The sequence below is a fragment of the Salvelinus sp. IW2-2015 genome, linkage group LG13 (assembly GCF_002910315.2).
Source record: "Salvelinus sp. IW2-2015 linkage group LG13, ASM291031v2, whole genome shotgun sequence".
NCBI classification, from domain to species: Eukaryota; Metazoa; Chordata; class Actinopteri; order Salmoniformes; family Salmonidae; genus Salvelinus; species Salvelinus sp. IW2-2015.
The window spans coordinates 4,304,962-4,319,670 of record NC_036853.1 but is presented as its reverse complement, the minus strand read 5'-3'; the positions used below and the strand labels follow the sequence as shown (position 1 = coordinate 4,319,670).

Below are 14,709 nucleotides of genomic sequence, written 5' to 3'. Positions count from 1 at the left end.
CAGATGTTAATGCGAGTGTAGCGAAATGCTTGTGCTTCTAGTTCCGACAATGCAGTAATAACCAACAGTAATCTAACCTAACAATTCCACACTACTACCTTACACACACACACAAGTGTAAAGGGATAAAGAATATGTACATAAAGATATATGAATGAGTTGTGGTACAGAACGGCATGGCAGATGCAGTAGATGGTATAGAGTACGGTATATACGTATGAGATGAGTACTGTAGGGTATGTAAACATAAAGTGGCATAGTTTAAAGTGGCTAGTGGTACATGTATTGCATAAAGATGGCAAGATGCAGTAGATGATATAGAGTACAGTATATACATATGAGATGGGTAATGTAGGGTATGTAGGTAAGTACATTGTAAGTGGATTGCCTTAAAGTGGCTAGTGGTACATTTTTACATATTCCATCAATTCCCATTTTTAAAGTGGCTGGAGTTGAGTCAGTATGTTGGCAGCGGCCGCTAAATGTTAGTGGTGGCTGTTTAACAGTCTGATGGCCTTGAGATAGAAGCTGTTTTTCAGTCTCTCGGTCCCTGCTTTGATGCACTTGTACTGACCTCGCCTTCTGGATGATAGCGGGGTGAACAGGCAGTGGCTTGGGTGGTTGTTGTCCTTGATGATCTTTATGGCCTTCCTGTGACATCGGGTGGTGTAGGTGTCCTGGAGGGCAGGTAGTTTGCCCCGGTGATGCGTTCTGCAGACCTCACTACCCTCTGGAGAGCCTTACGGTTGTGGGCGGAGCAGTTGCCGTACCAGGCGGTGATACAGCCCGACAGGATGCTCTCGATTGTGCATCTGTAGAAGTTTGTGAGTGCTTTTGGTGACAAGCCGAATTTCTTCAGCCTCCTGAGGTTGAAGAGGCGCTGCTGCGCCTTCTTCACAAGCTGTCTGTGTGGGTGGACACATTTCAGTTTGTCCGTGATGTGTACACCGAGGAACTTAAAACTTTCCACCTTCTCCACTACTGACCCGTCGATGTGGATAGGGGGGTGCTCCCTCTGCTGTTTCCTGAAGTCCACAATCATCTCCTTTGTTTTGTTGACGTTGAGTGTGAGGTTATTTCCTGACACCACACTCCGAGGGCCCTCACCCCTCCCTGTAGGCCGTCTCGTCGTTGTTGGTAATCAAGCCTACCACTGTAGTGTCATCCGCAAACTTGATGATTGAGTTGGAGGCGTGCATGGCCACGCAGTCGTGGGTGAACAGGGAGTACAGGAGAGGCTCAGAACGCACCCTTGTGGGGCCCCAGTGTTGAGGATCAGCGGGGTGGAGATGTTGTTCCTACCCTCACCACCTGGGGGCGGCCCGTCAGGAAGTCCAGGACCCAGTTGCACAGGGCGGGGTCGAGACCCAGGGTCTCGAGCTTGATGACGAGTTTGGAGGGTACTATGGTGTTAAATGCTGAGCTGTAATCGATGAACAGCATTCTCACATGGGTATTCCTCTTGTCCAGATGGGTTAGGGCAGTGTGCAGTGTGGTTGCGATTGCGTCGTCTGTGGACCTATTGGGTCGGTAAGCAAATTGGAGTGGGTTAGGGTGTCCGGTAGGGTGGAGGTGATATGGTCCTTGACTAGTCTCTCAAAGCACTTCATGATGACGGAAGTGAGTGCTACGGGGCGGTAGTCGTTTAGCTCAGTTACCTTAGCTTTCTTGGGAACAGGAACAATGGTGGCCCTCTTGAAGCATGTGGGAACAGCAGACTGGGATAAGGATTGATTGAATATGTCCGTAAACACACCAGCCAGCTGGTCTGCGCATGCTCTGAGGACGCGGCTGGGAATGCCGTCTGGGCCTGCAGCCTTGCGAGGGTTAACACGTTTAAATGTTTTACTCACTCGGCTGCAGTGAAGGAGAGCCCGAGGTTTTGGTAGGGGCCGTGTCAGTGGCACTGTATTGTCCTCAAAGCGGGCAAAAAAGTTGTTTAGCCTGTCTGGGAGCGACATCCTGGTCCTCGACGGGGCTGGTTTTCTTTTTGTAATCCGTGATTGACTGTAGACCCTGCCACAACCTCTTGTGTCTGAGCTGTTGAATTGCGACTCGATTTTGTCTCTGTACTGAGACTTAGCCTGTTTGATTGCCTTGCGGAGAGAATAGCTACACTGTTTGTATTCGGTCATGCTTCCGGTCCCCTGCGCGCCTGGTTAAAAGCAGTGGTTCGCGCTTTCAGTTTCACGCGAATGCTGCCGTCAATCCACGGTTTCTGGTTTGGGAATGTTTTTATCGTTGCTGTGGGTACGACATCGTCAATGCACTTCCTAATGAACTCGCTCACCGAATCAGCATATTCGTCAATATTGTTGTTGGACGCGATGCGGAACATATTCCAATCCGCGTGATCGAAGCAGTCTTGAAGCGTGGATTCAGACTGGTCGGACCAGCGTTGAACAGACCTGAGCGCGGGAGCTTGTTGTTTGAGTTTCTGTTTGTAGGCTGGAATCAACAAAATGGAGTCGTGGTCAGCTTTTCCGAAAGGGGGGCGGGGGAGGGCCTTATAAGCGTCGCGGAGATTAGTATAACAATGGTCTAGTGTTTTTCCAGCCCTGGTAGCACAATCGATATGCTGATAGAATTTAGGGAGTTTTGTTTTTAGATTAGCCTTGTTAAAATCCCCAGCTACGATGAATGCAGCCTCAGGGTGTGTGGTTTCCAGTTTACAAAGAGTCAGATAAAGTTCGTTCAGGGCCATCGATGTGTCTGCTTTCAATAAGGGCATTGGTATGCATACAATGTTTGATGAAAAAACAATCAATACATTGTTTGACAGAAAACAAATATATGCATTTAAATGTGTATTTATTGATAATAGCGATTGATAAAAATTTTAGGCCCGTCCAATTAATATGTAAGCCAGATATAAATCAAGGGAAAAACTACTTTCTGAAATCATGTCAACCCCAACAATAGCTGCCCTTCCTCAAACCTTGATCGCCCCACACCTAGTAACTCCTGACCTGACTCCTTATTTTATGCTTCCAAAATAAGACAGGAAAAGGGGGGAAAAGTGGGTGGAACGAGGGAGAAAATTAGGCCAGATAAGCCTGCCCCACCCATTGTTCAAGCATCATGAAGGAGGAGAGATACGTGTGGTGGTCAGTGTCTTAAGATGAGGACAAAAAAAATATTGATGAGCATGTCCTTTTTCTATTACAGCTTATTGGATGACTGTCATTCATATTCCATTCACCCAGTTCAATGTAACAGCGACAGGTTTAGACTACTTCATGATACTCAAATTTTCCCTATACTCATCATGAGGTTGCTACAACCTAGCATATGAATGAACATTTACAACATAGGTGCAGACAGGTCGAGAGACAAGTACAACAGTTGCAAAGTTTCTATTGGATAAATTCAGGTATGTTTATCCCCGTTTTGTTCCCTTTGCTTCCGTTTAAGAAAAGTATTAACAGAATTGTCAGAATGAATACACCCCTGTTCACACTTAAACACAGTTCACTTTCATAGCAGCCACGTTGCATTCCTTCTCGCGTTTATGCACTTTCCTTCTCTCACCTCTTCCCTTCGCTTTTGGACTTAAGTGCACAACACATCAGCTGTATGTGACCAGGCGAAAAAAAACTTTCCAAGAAAACCGCTAACAACAACCTACATCGTTCTCACCATATTAGATAAAGTAGCATCATAGTTAGCATAGCTAATAGAACTAACGCTGCGCCACTCGGGGCTCCCAAGTGCTTGAGGCATCACTACAGACACCCTGGTTTGAATCCAGGCTGTATCACATCCAGCCGTGATTGGGAGTCCCATAGGGCGGCGCACAATCGGCCCAGCGTCATCCGGGTTTGGCCGGGGTAGGCCGTCAATGTAAATAAGAATTTGTTCTTAACCGACTTACCTAGTTAAATAAAAGGTTCAATTAAAAAAATATGTTAGTAAACCCAATAGAATCAAGCAGTAACGTTACAGTGTACAGTCAGCAAGAGTTACACCGGCAGTCCCCGGTGGCAATACATTTGTAAAACCAAAAGCTTACCTTGACTGTTCCAGTGTTGTGTTGGGAAAATATAGCCAGCTAGCTAACATAGCATCCCTCTCTTTGAGCAGGGTGTTTCAGTAGGCTAAACTAGCTAGCTGCATTTACTAGCTAAGTAAGTGACCCTGAAAAAAAAGACACTCTCTCTCTCTTGCGTCTCTTTCATTTTGGAATAAATTAATCTGTTAAAAACTTAAACTATTGTCTCTCTCTCTCTTGGAGTCAACTACTGACCACATTTTATGCACTGCAGTGCTATCTAGCTGTAGCTTATGCTTGTAGTACTAGATTAATTCTCTGATCCTTTGATTGGGTGGACAACATGTCAGTTCATGCTGCAAGAGCTCTGATCGGTTGGAGGACATCCTCCAGAAGTTGTCATAATTACTGTGTAAGTCTACGGAAGGTGGTGAGAACCATGAGCCTCCTTGGTTTTGAATTGAAGTCAATGTACCCAGAGGAGAATGGAAGCTAGATGTTCTCCGGCTACACCATGGTGCTACCCTACAGAGTGCTTTTGAGGCTACTGTAGACCTTCTTTGCAAAATAACATGTTTTAATCAAGTATTTGGTGGCACGTGATTATATTTAGTTTAGTTTTATCTAAAAAGGATAACTTTAAAGTTTTACTATTTTTATTTTTATGAAATTCACTGAGGAGGATAGTCCTCCCCTTCCTCCTCTGAGGAGCCTCCACTGGTCTGTGGCTGTGGCTGAGGGAAAGGTTTAATAATCATAGGGTTCCACCCCACCAAGCAGCACACCGTTGGAGAGATAAATCACTAGTGGGCTTTCATCTTCCTCCAACTGTACCAGAGAGCACAGCAGAACAGACAAAGAGCAACAACAGTCTAAACAAAGAAGCCCCATCTACTCCGGAGGGAGAGAGAGGGAGATGGAAGGAGAGAGAGCAACAAGCGTCATCACAGGAGCCCTAACACACACCACACACACACACACCACACACACACACACACACACACACACACACACACACACACACACCATGAGGCTCAAGACACACACAAACGCACACCATGCATGCAGTCATACACTCCCCATCCAACCTGAAAGAGCTTGAGAGAATCTGCAGAGAGGAATGAGAGAAACACCCTAAATACAGGTGTGCCAAGCTTGTAGCGTCATACCCAATAAGACTCAAGGCTGTAATCCCTGTCAAAGGTGCTTCAACAAAGTACTGAGTAAAGGGTCTGAATACTTATGTAAATGTGATATTTCATTTTATATATATACACATATACACACACACACACACACACATTTGCAAAATTTCTAAAACCCTGTTGTTGCTTTGTCATTTTGGAGTATTGTGTGTAGATTGATGAGGGGGGGAAAACTATTTAATCCATTTTACAATAAGGCTGTAATGTAACAAAATGTGGAAAAAGTCAAGGGGTCTGAATTCTTTCCGAATGCACTTTGTGTGTCACTATGCAGTGTAGTCTCCCAGGCCCTGCCGCTGAAAAACATACCCACAGCATGATGCTGCCACAACCATGCTTCCCCGTAGGAATAGTGCCTTCTGGAAGGTTCTCCCATCTCCACAGAGGAACTCTGGAGCTCTGTCAGAGTGACCATCAGGTTCTAGGTCACCTCCCTGACCAAGGCCCTTCTCCTCCGATTGCTCAGCTTGGCCGGGCGGCCAGCTCTAGGAAGACTCTTGGTGGTTCCAAACTTCTTCCATTTAAGAACTGTGTTCTTGGAGATCTTCAAAGCTGCAGACATTTTTTGGTACCCTTCCCCAGATCTGTGCCTCAACACAATCCTGTCTCTGAGATCTACGGACAATTCCTTCAACCTCATGGCTTGGTTTTTGCTCTGACATGCACTGTCAACTGTTGGACCTTATATAGACAGGTGTGTGCCTTTCCAAATTATGTCCAATCAATTGAATTTATCACAGGTGGACTCCAATTTGTAGAAAAATCTCAAGGATGATCAATGGAAACAGGATGCACCGGAGCTCAATTTCAAGTCTCATAGCAAAGGGTCTGAATACTTCTGTAAATGAGGTATCTGTTTTATAAACGTGCAAACATTTCTAAAAAACTGTTTTCGCTTTGTCATTATGAGGTATTGTGTGTTGATTGATGAGAAAAACATTTCATTTAAAACATTTCAGAATAAGGCTGTAATGTAACAAAATGTGGATAAAGTCAAGGTGTCTGAATACGTGCCGAATGCACTCTATATACAATGCATGGGGTGGAAAAGTGGACATTCATTTGAGCAAGGAAATATAATCAACAATGACCAGTCCCATCATGTCACATCACCAGGTGTGATGCAAGCTTGTGATTGTTCATTCAAAACAAGGTTTTCCCCCTTCAGACAGCTAACATCTTCCACCTATCAAACAAGGTGTGTGTGTGTGTGTGTGTGTGTGTGTGTGTGTGTGTGTGTGTGTGTGTGTCAGTGGAGGCTCCTCAGCGGTGGAAGGGGAGGACCATCCTCCTCAGTGAATTTCATTTATTTTTCAAAGCTTAACATTTAAAAAGTTATCATTTTTAGATAAAACTATACTAAATATATTCACATCAACAAATAATTAAAACAAATTGTTTAGCCATGAAGGTCTACAGTAGACTCAGCAGCACTCTGTAGAGTAGCACCATGGTGTTGCTGGAGGACAGCTAGCTTCCGTTCTCCTCTGAGTACATTGACTTCAATACAAAACCTAGGAGGCTCAGTTTTCAACCCTTTCCATAGACTTACACGGTAATTATGACTACTACCAGAAGACATCCTCCAATATATCAGAGCTCTTGCAGCATGAACTGACATGTACCTAGTACTGAAAGCAAATGCTACAGCTAACAAATTATTTTCTTAAAAAATGAAGGTGGAGAAAGAGAGAGCAAGATATTTCATAATTTTCTCTCTTCTCACTTAAATGCAGCTAGCTAGTTTAGCCTACTCAAACACCCGGCTCAAACAGAGGGATGCTATGTTAGCTAGCTGGCTATACATATCAAAACACTGGAACTCTTTCAAGTCAAGGTAAGCTTTTGGTTTTAATAAATTATTGCCACCGGGGCCGCAGGTGTAACCGTTAAACTGCTTACTGACTGTACACCGTACTGCATGATTGTAGCAGGTTTACTAACGTGTTAGTTCTATTAGCTATGTTGACTATGACGTTACTTTAGCTAATATGGTGACAACGATGTAGGCAGTGTGTAGCGGTTATGATATGAAGGCCTGGTCACAAAAAGCTGATGTGTAGTGCAGTAAAAGGTGAGAGGAGGAGAGTGCGTAGATGCGAGAAGGAATACAACGAGCTGTTTGTATGTTTCTATGAAAGTGAACTGCTTGCATATGATTAGGGGTGTATTCATTCCGCCGACTCTGTTGAAAAACTTTTCTTAAGCGGAAGCAAACAGAACAAAACGGGTATAAACATACCTGAATTTGTTCAATAGAAACTCGTGCAACTGTTGGACTAATGATTACACCCTAGATCAGCTAGATGCAGGCGAGAGTGTGCAAGGCGATATTGAATGTGTCACTGTCTGTCCATGTGTCACTGTCACCTCAAATTTTTATCTTGACCTGTGTGCACCTACTGTGTAAACTTTAATTTATAGGCTAGGTTGTAGCAACCTCATGATGAGTATTGGGAAACTTCAAGTAGCCTTAACCTGTCACTGTTACATTGAACTGGGTGAATGGAAAATGAATGACAGTAATCCAATATGTTGTAATAGAAATAAGACCATGCTCATATTATTTATTTATATATAAATAAAATCGACCTCATCTTAAAAGGCACCGACCGCCACTGATGTGGGTGGACGTGCATGCGGGTGTGGGTGTACGCTTGAGTAAAAGAGATCTGCAGGGAGTACATCAATGCACTCGCACACAGCACGGCTACAGACAAAAGGCTATATTTGCAAACAGACTGATTGTATGCAGTTTCCAGAGCACTGAGACAATGACTCCGGCTGTGTTGATGGACGGCCTGTTTGTGTTGTGGCATCGTAATACAGAATTATATAAGGATGCTGAGAGAAAGAGAGCGCAAACAAGAGAGCGAGAGCAAGCGAGATAACTATAGGAAAGTGAGCTATAAAAAGATGGGGATGAGACGAGATAAATAAATATATGGAAGAGAAAGAAAGTGAAGGAAACAGAGAGAGAAATATGTGGAAGTCAAAGAAAAAGATACAGAATGAGAGCAAAGAGAAAGCGAGACAGACCGAGAGAGTGAGAGGAAGAGAAAGCGAGACAGACCGAGAGAGTGAGAGGAAGAGAAAGAGAGACAGACCGAGAGAGTGAGAGGAAGAGAAAGTGTGAGAGGAAGAGAAAGAGAGACAGACCGAGAGAGTGAGAGGAAGAGAAAGAGAGAAAGTGAGAGGAAGAGAAAGAGACAGACCGAGAGAGTGAGAGGAAGAGAAAGAAAGTGTGAGAGGAAGAGGAGAGAGAAAGTGTGAGAGTGAGTGTGCGAGAATTCAAGAGCTAAAGAGAGAAAGAGAGGGACTGCTAGAGAGAGACTCCTGAGAAGAGTGACACCTGTGATGTCCACCTGTAAAGCCTTGATTAGAGGATCAATGTCCTGGAGGTGCACAATGCCCCATAGCCTACACTGCCGAGGGAATAAAAGTCCAAAACACTCTCCAAGGAGAGGAGAGAAATAACTCCCTCAACAAACTTAGTTCCTCATTGTTCACTTGAAAAGACAGTGAGATGCATCAGGGGTTGAGAAGAGGACTCTAGAACAGACAGTACAGTGCCATCCTAACTAGGTGGCCAGAGAGAACAAAGAAAACAAAAAGACAGCATGCCAGACAGACAGAGAGTGCATCAGTCTATACCAGGGTTCTCCAACCCTGTTCCTGGAGAGCTACCTGTAGGTTTTCATTCCAACCCTAATCTAGTGCACCTGATTCTAATAATTAGCTGGTTGAAAAACTGAATCAGGTTAATTACARCTGGGGTTGGATTGAAAACCTACTGGAGGGTATCTCTCCAGGAACAGAGTTGGAGAGCCCTGGTATATCCACTAAACAAAGACAGCAGGCAGGCAGACAGAGTGCTTCGATCTATACACTTTTGCCTTCTCACAGTACTAAATGAAGGTGTACTATTGCTGAGCTTTTTGAGGTCGGTTTGGTTTCGCTTATTAAAAAATAAGTTTTCAATTTATTTTTATTTTTTTAAATGAAATGCATAATGACATTTTTTTGAGCTTTTTAATTGAACTTGCAAAGTCAAAAAAAAGCAAAAATTAAATTGCCAAAACAAAATATTCCATCATCTCCGTCAGGTCCACATTGGGTAGACAAAGGAAAAATAGTAAATTACGATGAAATAATAATATTTCCGTCCTGTACTTAAATATTATTTGAGGACATTATTATTTTTCATTCGTTAAAGTCATCTTCTCAACCAGGCAGTAACAGTCAGCCAGCCAGCCAGACCACGTTATCTGTTATCTAACGTTATCTGTCTTTAGTCATCCTATTCAGCGAGGCTATCCTGCTGCAGAGCTGCCTGACGTGTTGTGTACATTCCTCTCTCATGCGATCTGTGTAAAAGTGTATCAAAAACAGATGCAATGGATTATGGTCATTATAGTTAAATACCATGTTTCTTTGCTGAACTAGGATGAAAATTTGCTTAATGGAAACTACAACTCCCTTCAGCCCAGTGTCCCACATAGGTCCTGACTTGATTTCTGTCTTGAATTATTTAAAATTCTTTCTAGAGAAACAGTGCGTTGGGAAAAATGGAATTCAAGTAATTGAAGCGACGGGCAATTAGTTCAAATCAAACCTTATTAGTCACATGCGACGAATACAACAGGTCTACGGAGACCTTACAGTGAAATGCTTACTTACGAGCCCTTAACCAACAATGCAGTTTAAAAAAAAAATATGGATAAGAATAAGAGATAAAACAAGTAATTAAAGAGTAGCAGTAATATTACAATAGCGAGACTATATACAGGGGGTACCGATACAGAGTCAATGTGCGGGGGCACCGATTAGTTGAGGTAGTATGTACATGTAGGTAGAGTTATTAAAGTGACTATGCATAGATGACAACAGAGAGTAGCAGTGGTGTAAAGAAGGGGGGGGGGGGGGTGAAAATAGTCTGGGTAGCCATTTGACTAGATGTTCAGGAGTCTTATGGCTGGGGGGGTAAAAGCTGTTTAGAAGCCTCTTGGACCTAGACTTGGTGCTCTGGTACCACTTGCCGTGCGGTAGCAGAGAGAACAGTCTATGACTAGGGTGGCCTTCCTCTGAGACCGCCTGGTATAGAGGTCCTGGATGGCAGGAAGCTTGGCCACAGTGATGTACTGGGCCGTTCGCACTACACTCTGTAGTGCCTTGCGGTCGGAAGCCGAGCAGTTGCCATACCAGGCAGTGATGCAACCAGTCAGGATGCTCTCGATGGTGCAGCTGTAGAACCTTTTGAGGATCTGAGGACCCATGCCAAATCTTTTCAGTCTGCAGAGGGGGAATAGGTTTTGTCGTACCCTCTTCACGACTGCCTTGGTGTGCTTGGACCATGTTAGTTTATTGGTGATGTGGACACCAAGGGACTAGAAGCTCTCAACCTGATGGTGTTGATTTGAGCCATAACCAGCCTTTTAAAGCACTTCATGGCTACAGACGTGAGTTCTATGGGTCGTTAGTCATTTAGGCAGGTTACCTTAGTATTCTTGGGCACAGGCACTATGGTGGTCTGCTTGAAACATATTTGGTATTACAGACTCGGACAGGGAAAGGTTGAAAATGTCAGTGAAGACACTTGCCAGTTGGTCAGCGCATGCTCGCAGTACACGTCCTGGTAATCCGTCTGGCCCTGCGGCCTTGTGAATGTTGACCTGTTTTTAAGGTCTTACTCACATCGACTGCGGAGAGCGTGATCACACAGTCTTCCGGAACAGCTTGTGCTCTCATGCATGTTTCAGTGTTATTTGCCTCGAAGCGAGCATAGAAGTAGTTTAGCTCGTCTGATAGGCTCGTGTCACTAGACAGCTCTCGGCTGTTCTTCCCTTTCTAGTCTGTAATGGTTTTCAAGCCCTGCCACATTCGACGAGCCGGTGTAGTAATGTTCGATCTTAGACCTGTATTGACGGTTTGCATGTTTGATGGTTCGTCGGAGGGCATAGCGGGTTTTCTTATACGCTTCCGGGTTAGAGTCGCGCTCCTTGAAAGCGGCAGCTCTAGCCTTTAGCTCAGTGCGGATGTTGCCTGCAATCCATGGCTTCTGGTTGTACGGTCACTGTGGGGACGATGTCATTGATGCACTTTTTGATGAAGCCAATGACTGATATGGTGTACTACTCAATGCCGTTGGAGGAATCTGTGCTAGCAAAAGAGTCCTGTAACTTAGCATCTGACCACTTTTTTATTGATCTCGTCACTGGTGCTTCCTGTTTAAATGTTTGCTTGTAAGCAGGAATCAGGATGATAGAATTATGGTCAGATTTGCCAAATGGAGGATAAGGGAGAGCTTTGTATGCGTCTCTGTGTGTGGAGTAAAGGTGGTCCAGAGTTTTTTTCCCTCTGGTTGCACATTTAACATGCTGATAGAAATTTGGTAAAACGGTTTTAAGTTTCCCTGCATTAAAGTCCCGGCTACTAGGAGCGCCGCCTCTGAGTGAGTGTTTTCTTGTTTGCTTATGGCGGAATACAGCAGGTATGTAAACGGCTACGAAAAATACAGATGAAAACTTTTTAGGTAGATAGTGTGGTCTACAGCTTATCATGAGATACTCTTCCTCAGGCGAGCAATAGCTCGAGACTTCCTTAGATATCGTGCACCAGATGTTATTTACAAAAATGCATAGTCCGCAGCCGCTTGTCTTACCAGACGCCGCTGTTCTATCCTGCCGGTACAGCGTATAACCAGCCAGCTGTATGTTGATAGTGTCGTCGTTCAGCCACGACTCCGTGAAGCATAAGATATTACAGTTTTGAATGTCCTGTTGGTAGTTTAATTTTCCGTGTAGATATTCTATTCTCCAAAGACTGCACGGTTTCTAGCAGAATGTAAGGAAGTGGTAGGAGCGGTAGAGATACTCTTAATGATCGGCTATGAAAAGCCAACTGACATTTACTCCTGAGGTGCTGCACCCTCGACAACTACTGGGATTATTATTATTTGACCATGCTGGTCATTTATGAACATTTGAACATCTTGGCCATGTTCTGTTATAATCTCCACCCGGCACAGCCAGAAGAGGACTGGCCACCCCTCGTAGCCTGGTTCCTCTCTAGGTTTCTTCCTAGGTTCTGGCCTTCCTAGGGAGTTTTCCTAGCCACCGTGCTTCTACACCTGCATTGCTTGTTGTTTGGGGTTTTAGGCTGGGTTTCTGTACAGCACTTTGAGATATCAGCTGATGTAAGAAGGGCTTTATAAATATAAATACATTATAAATACAACTAAAGGTTACACAAAAGTACTTTTAAATATCTTTCCATACAAGTCTCCTCCACTTCTGGCCAATGATCTCATTCTGAAAGTACCGCATAGGGGGTAGCGATATGACCTATTTAGGACATTTCCCTACTCAATAAGTACCCTACCAAGGAAGGAACAAAGGACAGGAGGGATGTTTGAGAGACTTGGGAAATGGACTCAACACAGCACAGCAGGATCAGCATCAAAAATGTATACAATAATATCAAAACAGAGAAATGTCATCCACCTCCATCTTTTGAGACCTCTGCTTTCACAACCACATCTTCCACCATCCTCATAGAGCAGCATGTCGTTTAGTGGCTGCCAGGCAGCTATCAAGGACATAACAGCATTACCATTCAAGGCTTCGCACTAGTCGCTTTACAAGAGGGCCTACTCTCTCTCTGCCATCCTGAAGAACCACCACTGACACAGAGTTCATTACTAAATAACTAGAGAAGTTCATTACTGGCCAGGAAAGTGAATTACTGGCTAGCCAACCAACCCACGCTAGTCAGGTCCGTGCTTTGCTCTGCCCGCCAACCAGATGGCTAATTAAGCCCAGAGATCGTCATTAACCTTAACATTAGCAGCAGTCACACAGAGGATGCGGCTCACACCATTACGGCTGGCTGAGTATTCTGCTGGATACCTGTCTGGCTCACAGGGAGGGTGGATGAGTGCGTGGGTCAATCCCTCTTCTTAATGTAGAGCGACTGAGCAGCAAACGCCAGTCATTCTGGACAAAATTGGTTAAAATCCTGTATAGACCATGGAGAGCAAACTGCAATTCTTTAAGAGAGGAAAAAACAGTGCAAGCTAGAAAGAAACGAAGGGATGCAAATAAATAGGAGAATATCAATGGGGGACAGGAAATAAGGGGGGAGCGAAATAGTTAAACGTTAAAATGGTAATTGTGGCCATTTTTCACACGGGGAGCGGAGCGCGTCGGTCGGACGGGTATCCTTGACAGAGACGCTTAGTTAATAAGGAGGCGTCCCCCGGGAGCTCGTTAGCTAGACAGAGGAACGGAACGCACGTCACACACACTCAAACCAATCAGGACACAGACACGGCCCGGGCATCCCTGGGTTCTGATAGGATGATTAATAAGGGGTGCATACAGACTGCTGTCTGCCGTCTGGGTTGGCGCCCCCCCCTTCGGTTGTGCCGTGGCGGAGATCTTTGTGGGCTATACTCGGCTTTGTCTCAGGATGGTAAGTTGGTGGTTGAAGATATCCCTCTAGTGGTGTGGGGGCTGTGCCTTGGCAAAGTGGGTGGGGTTATATCCTTCCTGTTTGGCCCTGTCTGGGGGTATCATCGGATGGGGCCACAGTGTCTCCTGACCCCTCCCGTCTCAGCCTCCAGTATTTATGCTGCATTAGTTTGTGTCGGGGGGCTAGATATAACAGTTTGTTATATCTGGAGTACTTCTGTCTTATCCGGTGTCCTGTGTGAATTTAAGTATGCTCTCTCTAATTCTCTCTTTCTTTCTCTCTCTCGGAGGACCTGTGCCCTAGGACCATGCCTCAGGACGACCTGACATGATGACTCCTTGCTGTCCCCAGTCCACCTGGCCGTGCTGCTGCTCCAGTTTCAACTGTTCTGCCTGCGGCTATGGAACCCGGACCTGTTCACCGGACGTGCTACCTGTCCCAGACCTGCTGTTTTCAACTTTCTAGAGACCGCAGGAGCGGTAGAGATATCTTAATGATCGGCTATGAAAAGCCAACTGACGTTTACTCCTGAGGTGCTGCACCCTCGACAACTACTGTGATTATTATTATTTGACCATGCTGGTCATTTATGAACATTTGAACATCTTGGCCATGTTCGTTATAATCTCACCCCGCACAGCCAGAAGAGGACTGGCCACCCTCATAGCCTGGTCCTCTCTAGGTTCTTCCTAGGTTTTGGCCTTTCTAGGGAGTTTTTCCTAGCCACCGTGCTTCTACACCTGCATTGCTTGCTGTTTGGGGTTTTAGGCTGGGTTTCTGTACAGCACTTTGTGACATCAGCTGATGTAAGAAGGGCTTTATAAATACATTTGATTGCCGGGCACAGACAGGCAGCAGGTAATTGGGGCAGCCAGAGCCCTGTCTAGTAGGGATTCCACCACTCACTACCAACCACAGGTCATATGACCCTGTCCCCCCTCACTGTCTGTCAGACACACAGAGCAGAGGATCTCAAGGACAATTTTCCAGCTTTCTAGGGCAATATGTTAAATGTGCACACTGGAAACCAGGTAAATACAT

At 44.9% G+C, this 14,709-nt stretch overlaps 1 protein-coding gene across 1 annotated transcript in view; it reads right to left on the bottom strand.

The window, feature by feature from the left end:
- The window catches only part of deaf1 (DEAF1 transcription factor), a 28,437-nt gene that overhangs the window by 2,495 nt on the left and 11,233 nt on the right, over positions 1 to 14,709 (bottom strand).